Raw genomic sequence first — 10,246 nt, 5'->3', positions numbered from 1 at the left:
TTGAGCGTTTCCTGTGCGGCTTGGAGCCGTTGCTTATGCTTCTTTAGACTTCTCGTTGTGACCATAAGCTTTCTGTGGAGGTTATCTCATTCCACGCATTCTTCCGGAATGATGAATGCATCATCGTCCAGACTGTGTTCTTGTCCTGGGGCAGTTTGATGAACTCGTCCCTCTGGATCATTGTGATCGGGCATCTGCTCTGAACTTTGATTCGGCGTGACCTGGCTCATCCTGCTCCATCACTGGGTCCTCATGGTCATTATTGCCTTCAGAGTTTACTGTTATGTCGATCCTTCTTGCGCTCTTGTCTCTATTTTTACTGTTGCTGGACTTTGAGCGGTGTCTGCGTCGCCGTTTTGGCTTTTGCCCGGGGGTTTTATCTTCTGGATTGCCGCTGTTGTCCTCCTTGGGCGTGTCCACCATGTATATATCATGTGACGAGGTAGTAGTCCAGTGCCCCAGAGATTCTGAATCTTCTCCTACATCGTCGTCCATAACATCGATGTCGTCGGAGTCAAAGTCGAGCACGTCGGTTAAATCATCAACCATGGCAATGAAGTGGGTGGTGGGTGGGCAACGAATTCCTTCCTCACCTGCTCCCCACTCGAGCCGGACATAGTTCATCTGAGAGCCTCCTGACAAAGAGAGAGACTTTAACGAGTTCAGCATGTCGCCAAAAGGCGAGTGCTGGAAGATGCCCGCAGCGGTAAACTCCATTATCGGAGCAAAACCTGGCTCAGTTGGCTCGAGAGAGCGCGGACTAGAACCAACAACCGGATATGAGTCCGGGGGTCCGGAGTCACAGGTTTCCACAGAGGCGGGAACTATGTTCTGCTCCAACATCGATGAGTGTGCGGCTTGCGGGGCGGGGTCCACCCCTCCGTCCTTAGGCAACACAACCTGCTCCAGATTTAGATCCGGGGCTACTGCAGGGGTGATATCCCAAGCATCATCCGACAGCAGGTCTAAGTCGTGCCCATCGTAACTGTTCGATGCTCCTGGCACAGGCCCACATCCGTCGAAGATCAAGTCTCAGTGAACATCCGCCGTGTAGTTCAAGTTTCCGAACCTGACCTGGTGGCCAGGGGCGTAGCTGTTGATCTGCTCCATATGGCCAAGCGAATTGGCCTGCAGTGCGAAGCCACCAAACATGAAGATCTGTCCGGGGAGAAAAGTGTCCCCCTGGACCGTGTTGTTGACGATTGAAGGCGCCATCAAGCCCTGCAGCAATGACACAGAGGAACTCTCAATGAAAGCACCAATCGGTGTCAAAACTGGCGGATCTCGGGTAGGAGGCCCCAATCTGTGCGTCTTAGGCTGATGGTAACAGGAAGCAAGGGACACAATGTTTACCCAGGTTCGGGCCCTCTCGATGGAGGTAAAACCCTACTTCCTGCTTGATTAATATTGAAGATATGAGTAGTACAAGAGTAGATCTACCATGAGATCGTAGAGGCTAAACCCTAAGAGCTAGCCTATGATGGTATGATTGTAATTGTGATCGGCCTTCTAAGGACCAACCTCTCCGGTTTATATAGACACCGGAGAGGGCTAGGGTTTACATGTAGTCGGTTACAAGGAAGGAAACACAATATCCGGATCGGCAAGCTTTCCTTCCATGCAAAGGAGAGTCCCATCCGGACATGGGCGAAGTCTTGAGTCTTGTATCTTCATGCTTCAATAGTCCGGACGTTGTATACAGTCCGGCTGTCCGGATACCCCCTAATCCAGGACTCCCTCAGTTGTAGCCTCTTTAGATAAGTAAGAGTGTCGAACCCAACAAGGAGATAAAGGTAGAGCAAATACTCTCTCAAGTCCTATCGGCCACTGATACAACTCTACGCACGCTTGACGTTCGCTTTACCTAGAACAAGTATGAAACTAGAAGTACTTTGTAGGTGTTTGTTGGATAGGTTTGCAAGATAATAAAGAACACGTAAATAAAAATTAGGGGCTGTTTAGATAAAGATGCAATAAAGTAAATATAGCGAGTTTGGAAAAGTGGTGGTATGAGTTGTGGAATTGTCCCTAAGCAATTGACTACTTTATTAGACCGATAGCAAGTTTTATGTGGGAGAGGCCACTGCTAGCATGTCATCCCTGACTTGGAATTCTATGCACTTATGATTGGAACTATTAGCAACCATCCACAACTACTAACGTTCATGAAGGTAAAACCCAACCATAGCATTAAGATATATTGGTCCCCCTTCAATCCCATATGCACCAATTTCTATGCTAGGTTGAAGCTTCTATCACTCTAGCCCTCCAATACATAGTCCTATCAACATACAACTAACCCTATGGTGTGATCCACGCGCGCACTCATATGATGGGCACCATGGGACAGCAAAATAACCACAAGCAAATTAAATCAATCATAGCAATTCATCAACCACCAATAGGACAACGAAAATCTACTCAGACATCATAGGATGGCAACACATCATTGGATAATAATATGAAGCATAAAGTACCATGTTCAAGTAGAGGGTACAGCGGGTTGCGGGAGAGTGGACCGCTGTAGATATAATGGGTAAGGTGATGGAGATGTTGGTGAAGATGGCGGAGGTGTTGGTGAAGATCGCGGCGATGATGATGGCCCCGGCGGCGTTCCGGCGCCACCGGAAGCAAGGGGGAGAGGGCCCCCCTTCTTTTTCTTCCTTGACCTCCTCCCTAGATGGGAGAAGGGTTTCCCCTCTGGCCCTTGGCTCCCATGGCTTGGGAGGGGCAAGAGCCCCTCCGAGATTGGATCTATCTCTCCGTTTCTCTCTGTTTCTGCGTTCTGGAATTCTGCCCTGGCACCGTTTCTTTTATATCTGGAGATCCGTAACTCCTATTGGACTGAAACCTTCACCCAGATTGTTTTCCAAAAAATAGCTTTCTTGCAGCCAAACAATGGCATCAACTTCCTTACAAGTGGCCCAGGAGGGTGGGGGGCGCGCCCACCTGGAGTGGGCGTGGGCCCCTATCTCCTGGCCACCTCGGGCACCGTCTCGCGTTGATTTTACTTCCCAAAAATCACAAATATTCCAAAATAATTCTCCGTCCGTTTTTATCCCGTTTAAACTCCATTTGATATGGGGTTTCTGCGAAACATAAAACATGCAACAGACAGGAACTGGCACTGGGCACTGGATCAATATGTTAGTCCCAAAAAATACTACAAAAAGCTGCCAAAAGTATATGAAAGTTGAATCATATTGGCATGGAACAATCAAAAATTATAGATACGACGAAGACGTATCAGTAGGGTATTACCTCCCTATAGAGGGCCCGAACCTAGGTAAACATTGTGTCCCCCACCTCCTGTTACCATTAGCCTTAGACGCATAGTTCGGGACCCCCTTTCCTAGTCCAATCAGGAGAAGAAGGAAGGAGAGGGAGAGGGAGAGGGAAAGAGGGGTCGCGTCCCCCTCCCCTAGTCCTATTCGGACTCCCCTTGGGGGGGCACCTCATGGCTGCTTCCCTTTCTCTCCCCTAAGGCCCACTAAGGCCCATTACTTCCCCAGGGGGTTCCGGTAACCCCTCTGGCAACCCCTCCGGCACTCCGGTTTTATCCGAAACTATCCGGAACACTTCCGGTGTCCGAGTAACACGGTCCAATATATCAATATTTATGTCTCCACCATTCCGTGATCTCATCCGGGACTCCGAACAACCTTCGGTACATCAAATCACATAACTCACCACTACTAGGAAAAGGGCTATAGATAATATGGACATTAGTGGCGCACCGCATATGTGCTGCGCCACTACCATATAGCAGTCGTGCACCATGTGCAGGTGCACCATTAGTGTCCATATCACTAATGGCGCATCACACCCACGGTGCGCCACTACTAACAATTTTTTTCCACACCAAGTAATGGCACACCAGGGCATAGTGCGCCATTACTAGTTTTAACTAGTAATGGCGCACCACACACTCTGTGCGCCACTACTAACAAATTTTTTTACTTCTTTTTTAAAACTAGTAATGGCGCACCAGAGTATAGTGCGCCATTACTAGTTCAAACTAGTAATGGCGCACCAAATCCACGGTGCGCCACTACTAACAATTTTTTTTATTTGTTTTGCAAAACTAGTAATCGGGCACCACGTAACAGGTGTGCCATTAGTAACCAAGGTTACTAATGGCGCATTTTTAGGTGGTGCGCCATTAGTAACCTGAGACTAGCTAGATATTTTGGACAGCCACCTACCACACTCACTTTCCCCACTTCATTCTCTCCACCTCCTCCTCCAAGCTTGTCTCGGCTGCCTCCTCCTCCTCACCTTATTTGCACCATAGATTCACCCAAATTAAGTGGTTAAATTACCTTTTTTTGAGAGGTAAGTAAGGGGAAAGGTTTCTTTATGTTGTATATCTACTTTTTTCTCCCTCCAACAACATGCACATGCACTTTTTATGGCCTAGCTAGATCTACGTATGTTTGTGGTGTTGCATATGTTTGTGGTGTTGCATATGTTTGTGGTGTTGCATATATGTTTGTGTTTGTAGGTACCGGTATTTCAAATGCGACAATTGCCAATATTTTGTTGGAATGTTGATTCATTTCCGTTTCAGCAAGAATTTGGCACTATGCATTCTTTTTGGTCCTATTTTTAGGCAAAGTCATGCCAAAAAATTTTTGGTTCTAAAATATCGTTTTGCTCAACCCCGCAGGTGACCATGGTTCGCACAATGACTGAAGGCATCATTAATAGGTTTTTGAGCTCTGCGAAGGCCGAGATGCTTCAAAAGAACGAGATGGAGATAAGATGTCCGTGTCGAAGATGCAAGCTGAGGAGCCATATGGACCCAGAATCCGTACAGGTGCGGCACCACCTGCTCTTGCGTGGTTTCATGGATGGCTATCGGTGGCAAGGTGATGAAGATGATTATGAAGTCGTCCATGGGGTCTGAGCAAGAAATGAGGAAGGGCAGCAAGACAACTGCGCGAGGGCGAGCGAGAAGACGAAGAATCTCCAGGACATGATCACGAAGTAGATGCAGTACACAATCGTCATGTAGAAGATGCCGGACATGATGATGAGGAAGATGCACGAGCAGATGAAGGGCATGATCATGAAGATGAAGATGCTAGAGCAGACAATGATGGACCATCGATGGGCTGGGTGGAGGACCCTCATATTCAAGAGCTGCTTCTCAAGCAGACGGATAACGCAAGAGCTGCCGCCCGAGAGAAAGCCAAGCTGGATCAACTGGAGATAGACGCGGTTACTCCATTGTATGAAGGATGCAAGCCCGAGGATACCCGCCTGAAAGTAACACTCATGGCTCTGGAGATGAAGGTAAAACACAAAATGACCGACGCATGCTTCGACGAGAACATGTCATTCTGGCACGAACGTCTTCCCAAGGGGAACAAGTGCCCGACCAGTTTCGAGGAGGCGAAGAAAATCATGTGTCCTCTGGATTTACCACACGTGAAATACCATGTGTGCATGAACAATTGCATCATTTACCGGGACGAGCACGCGGAGTCTACCATATGTCCGGTGTGCGGCGTCACACAATACAAGAAGAGGAAGAAAGCTCCTCGAAAAGTGGTGTGGTAGTTTCTGATCACTCCTCGTCTGCAGTGGTATTTCGCGGACCCTAAGCTAGCAAAGCTCCTGCGTTGGCACGTGGATAGGGAGGAGAAGAACAGAGAAGATGACGGAAATGATCCAGAGATAAATAAAAAAGACAAGATGCTGAGTCACCCTAAGGATGCGAGCCAGTGGCAAGCGTTCAACTTCGAACACCCAGAATTTCGGGACGATCCAAGGAACATTGTGCTGGGCACGAGCACTGATGGAGTCAATCCGTTTGGCAGCCAGAGAAGCACACATAGCACCTGGCCTATGTTTGTGTGGATGTACAACCTTCCCTCCTGGTTGTGCATGAAGAGGAAGTACATGCACATGAGTATGCTAATTGAAGGGATGAAACAACTAGGGAACGATATCAATCTGTATCTGGGGCTGCTGAAAGAGGAGCTAGACACGCTATGGAAAACGCCAGCCAATACGTGGGACACCGCAGAGAAAGAATATTTCCCTATGAGAGTCGCACTGCTCACGACGGTGCACGACTATCTCGGTTATGGATATGTCGCGGGGCAAGTGCTCCACGGATTTTCTGGATGCGTCAGGTGCATGGATGACACAATGTATCACCAGCTAGATAGAGATCCCGGGTCTACAAAAACCGTGTTCATGGGACATCGAAGGTGGCTTCGCGATGATGACTCATGGAGAAAACACAAGGACCTGTTTGATGGTGAAACCGAACCCCGAAGACGCCCGCGTACGAGGAGCGACGAGGAAATAGACGAGCTGTTGAAAAATTGGAAAGATTGCCCATTGCCGGGAAAGAAGCAAAAGGCGCCAGAGCCGGGAAAGAAGCAAAAGGCGCCAGAGCCGCTGCTGAAGGTATGGAAAACTAGGTCTGTTTTCTGGGACTTGCCGTATTGGAAGATCCACCGTGTGCCTCACAGCCTTGATGTCATGCATATCATGAAGAACGTGTGCTAGAGTCTGCTTGGTGCCCTGCTCAACATGCCAGAGAGGACCAAAGATCGGTGGAAAGCAAGGGCAGACTTGAAATCAATGGGCATCAGGGAGGAGCTTCGCTCTAATGATGATGATGATGAGGCGAAGCAGGACATGGAAAGTCGTTGCAAAGGCAAAAAGGCCAAGAAGATCGGAAATGACTACCCTCCCGTGTGCTTCACTCTAAGTCAGGAGGAGATCGAGCAGTTTTTCACCTGCCTCGTAGGAGTAAAACTTCCTTATGGTTATGCGGGGAAGATAAGCAGATACCTAGAGTCAGCGAAGCAAAAGTTCAGCGGGATGATGTCTCACGACTGTCACGTGCTGATGACGCAGATACTTCCAGTTGCAATCTGTGGGATCATGGACGCGCACGTCCGTGAAACGCTATTTGGCCTATGCAACTTTTTTGACGTCATCTCTCAGAAGTCGGTTAGCATGAGGCGACTCAGAATGCTACAGGAAGAGATCGTGGTGATACTATGTGAGCTTGAGATGTACTTCCCGCCCGCATTCTTCGATGTTATGGTGCATCTGCTGGTCCATATTGTGGAGGATATCATCCAACTCGGGCCGACGTTCCTGCACAGCATGATGCCGTTCGAAAGGATGAATGGTGTCATCAAAGGATACATTCGCAACATGTCACATCCAGAGGGAAACATAGCCAGGGGCTTTGTAACCGAAGAGTGCATCTCCTACTTCACGAACTATCTAGGCATCGAGAACCCCGTTGGTCTGCCCATCAACAGGCACCTCGGCAGGCTCGCTAGATGGGGTCACCATCATGGTCGCCGCAAAATGCATGTCGACTTCGAGGGTCGACTCACCGACTTTGAAAGAGAAAACCTAGTTGTGCTACAACACATAGTCATGGTCGATCCTTGGGTGGTAGAGCACAAAACCTTTATTGAGAAGACATAGAATGACCGAGGCCAACAGAGGACGGATGGAGATATAATCAAAGAGCACAGCTCATGTTTCACGCGTTGGTTCAAGGAGAAGCTTCTGTCGTACCCTTTACATGAGGATTCTTCCATGGAAGAAAAACTCATATTCGCCTTGTCACAGGGCGCCGAGCACATCCTGATGACCTATGAGGCGTACGATATCAACGACTACACATTCTACACCGAGGGAAAGGACATGAAGAGCGATGGTTCTCAGAACTCCGGGGTAACAATGGAATCCTACACCGGTAACGACAAGGACAGATACTACGGAAGGATCGAGGAGATCTAGGAGCTAAGCTACGCTGGAGAGAAGGTCCCAATGTTCCATGTCAGATGGGCCAAGAGCGTCCTAAAAGAACACCGGTATTTGATACGTCCATTTTGCATCATGCTTTTATATCGATATTTATTGCATTATGGTCTCTTATTTCACATTATGTCACAATACTTATGGCTATTCTCTCTTATTTTACAAGGTTTACACGAAGAGGGAGAATGCCAGCAGCTGAAATTCTAGGCTGGAAAAGGAGCAAATATTGGAGGACTATTCTGCGCAACTCCAAAAGTCCTGAAACTCCACAGAATACCTTAAAATAAATAAAGAAAAATCGTCGCCAAAGATGAAGGCCAGGGGCCCACACCCTGCTCACGAGGGTGTGGGGCGCGCCCCCCCTGGGCGTGCCCCCTACCTCGTGGCCCCCTGGTGGCTCTCCGCTGCCCATCTTCTCCTATATGAAGTCTTCCGATGAGAAAAAAAAAATAGAAGGCAACCTTTCGGGACGAGACTCCGCCGCCACGAGGCGGAATCTTGGCTGAACCAATCTAGGGCTCCGGTAGAGCTGTTCTGCCGGGGACACTTCCCTCTGGGAGGGGGAAATCATCACCGTCGTCATCACCAACTCTCCTCTCATTGGGAGAGGGCAATCTCCATCAACATCTTCACCAGCACCATCTCATCTCCAAACCCTAGTTCATCTCTTGTATCCAATTCTTGTCTCCAAGTCCGGAATTGGTGCTAGTAGGTTGCTAGTAGTGTTGATTACTCCTTGTAGTTGATGCTAGTTGGTTTATTTGGTGGAAGATCATATGTTCAGATCCTATATGCACATTATTACCCCTCTGATTATGAACTTGAATATGCTTTGTGAGTAGTTACGTTTGTTCCTGAGGACAAGGGAGAAGTCTTGCTATTAATAGTCATGTGAATTTGGTATTCATTCGATATTTTGATAAGATGTATGTTGTCTAACCTCTAGTGGTGTTTTGTGAACGTCGACTACATAACACTTCACCATTATTTGGGCCTAGAGGAAGGCATTGGGAAGTAATAAGTAGATGATGGGTTGCTAGAGTGATAGAATCTTAAACCCTAGTTTATGCGTTGCTTCGTAAGGGGCTGATTTGGATCCATATGTATCATGCTATGGTTAGGTTTACCTTAATACTTTTGTTGTAGTTGCGGATGCTTCAATAGAGGTTAATCATAAGTGGGATGCTTGTTCAAGTAAGAACAGCACCCAAGCACCATTCCACCCACATATCAAATTATCAAAGTACCGAACGCGAATCATATGAGCGTGATGAAAACTAGCTTGACGATATTCCCATTACTATGGAAAGTAATTGTCTGAGGGGCTTGTTCGTGGTATGTTCACCCCGTCCAGTTGAGCCAAGAGTTGCTCCTCAACCTACTGAACCTATTGAACCTACTGAAAATGAAACTCCTTTTCAGATTCCTTCGGGTATGATTGGAAGACTGCTAGCTAACACTTTTGCAGGAGATGGAACAAAGCATCCTAACGAACATCTACGCTATGTGGATGATATTTGTGGACTATTTAAGCTTGCACGTATACCCGATGATGTTGTTAAGAAAAAGGCTTTCCCTTTATCTTTGGAGGGAGACGCATTGACATGGTATATGCTATGTGATGATGTGAGATAATGGAACTATAAAAGATTGAAATTGGAATTTCATCAAAAGTATTACCCTATGCATCTTGTTCATCGTGATCACAATTATATATATAATTTTTGGCCTCGCGAAGGAGAAAGCGTCGCTCAAGCTTGGGGGAGGCTTAAATCAATGTTATATTCATGCCCCAATCATGAGCTCGCAAAAGAAGTAATTATGCAAAGTTTTTATGCTCGGATTTCTGGTAACAATCGCACCATGCTCGATAACTGTTGTGCTGGCTCTTTCATGATGAAGCCTATTGAATTTAGATGGAATTTATTGGATAAAATTAAACGCAACTCTGAAGATTGGGACCTCAACGAAGGTAAGAAGTCAAGTATGACACCTAAGTTTGATTGTGTTAAATCTTTTATGGATACCGATATTTTCCGTAAGTTTAGCACTAAATATGGACTTGACTCTGAGATAGTAGCTTCTTTCTGTGAATCTTTTGCTACTTATGTTGATCTCCCCAAGGAGAAGTGGTTTAAATATCATCCTCCCATAGAAGTAAAAGTCGATGCACCTATTAAAGTTGAAGAAAAGTCTGTCACGTATAATGATCCTATTGTTCTCACTTCTCATGTTGAGAAACCACCTTTCCCTGTTAGAATGAAGGATCATGCTAAAGCTTCAACTGTTGTTCGTAAAATAAATATTAGAACTTATACCCCTCCTAAGAAAGTCAAAGTAGAACCCAATGTTGCTATTGTTAAAGATCTCTTGTATGATAATATTGATGGGCATGTTATTCAATTCTCTAGTGAAACTGCTAGAATTGCTAAACCTTGCG

Source organism: Triticum dicoccoides, chromosome 1B (assembly GCF_002162155.2).
Source record: "Triticum dicoccoides isolate Atlit2015 ecotype Zavitan chromosome 1B, WEW_v2.0, whole genome shotgun sequence".
Taxonomy (NCBI): Eukaryota; Viridiplantae; Streptophyta; class Magnoliopsida; order Poales; family Poaceae; genus Triticum; species Triticum dicoccoides.
Note: the sequence above shows the minus strand (reverse complement) of the source record.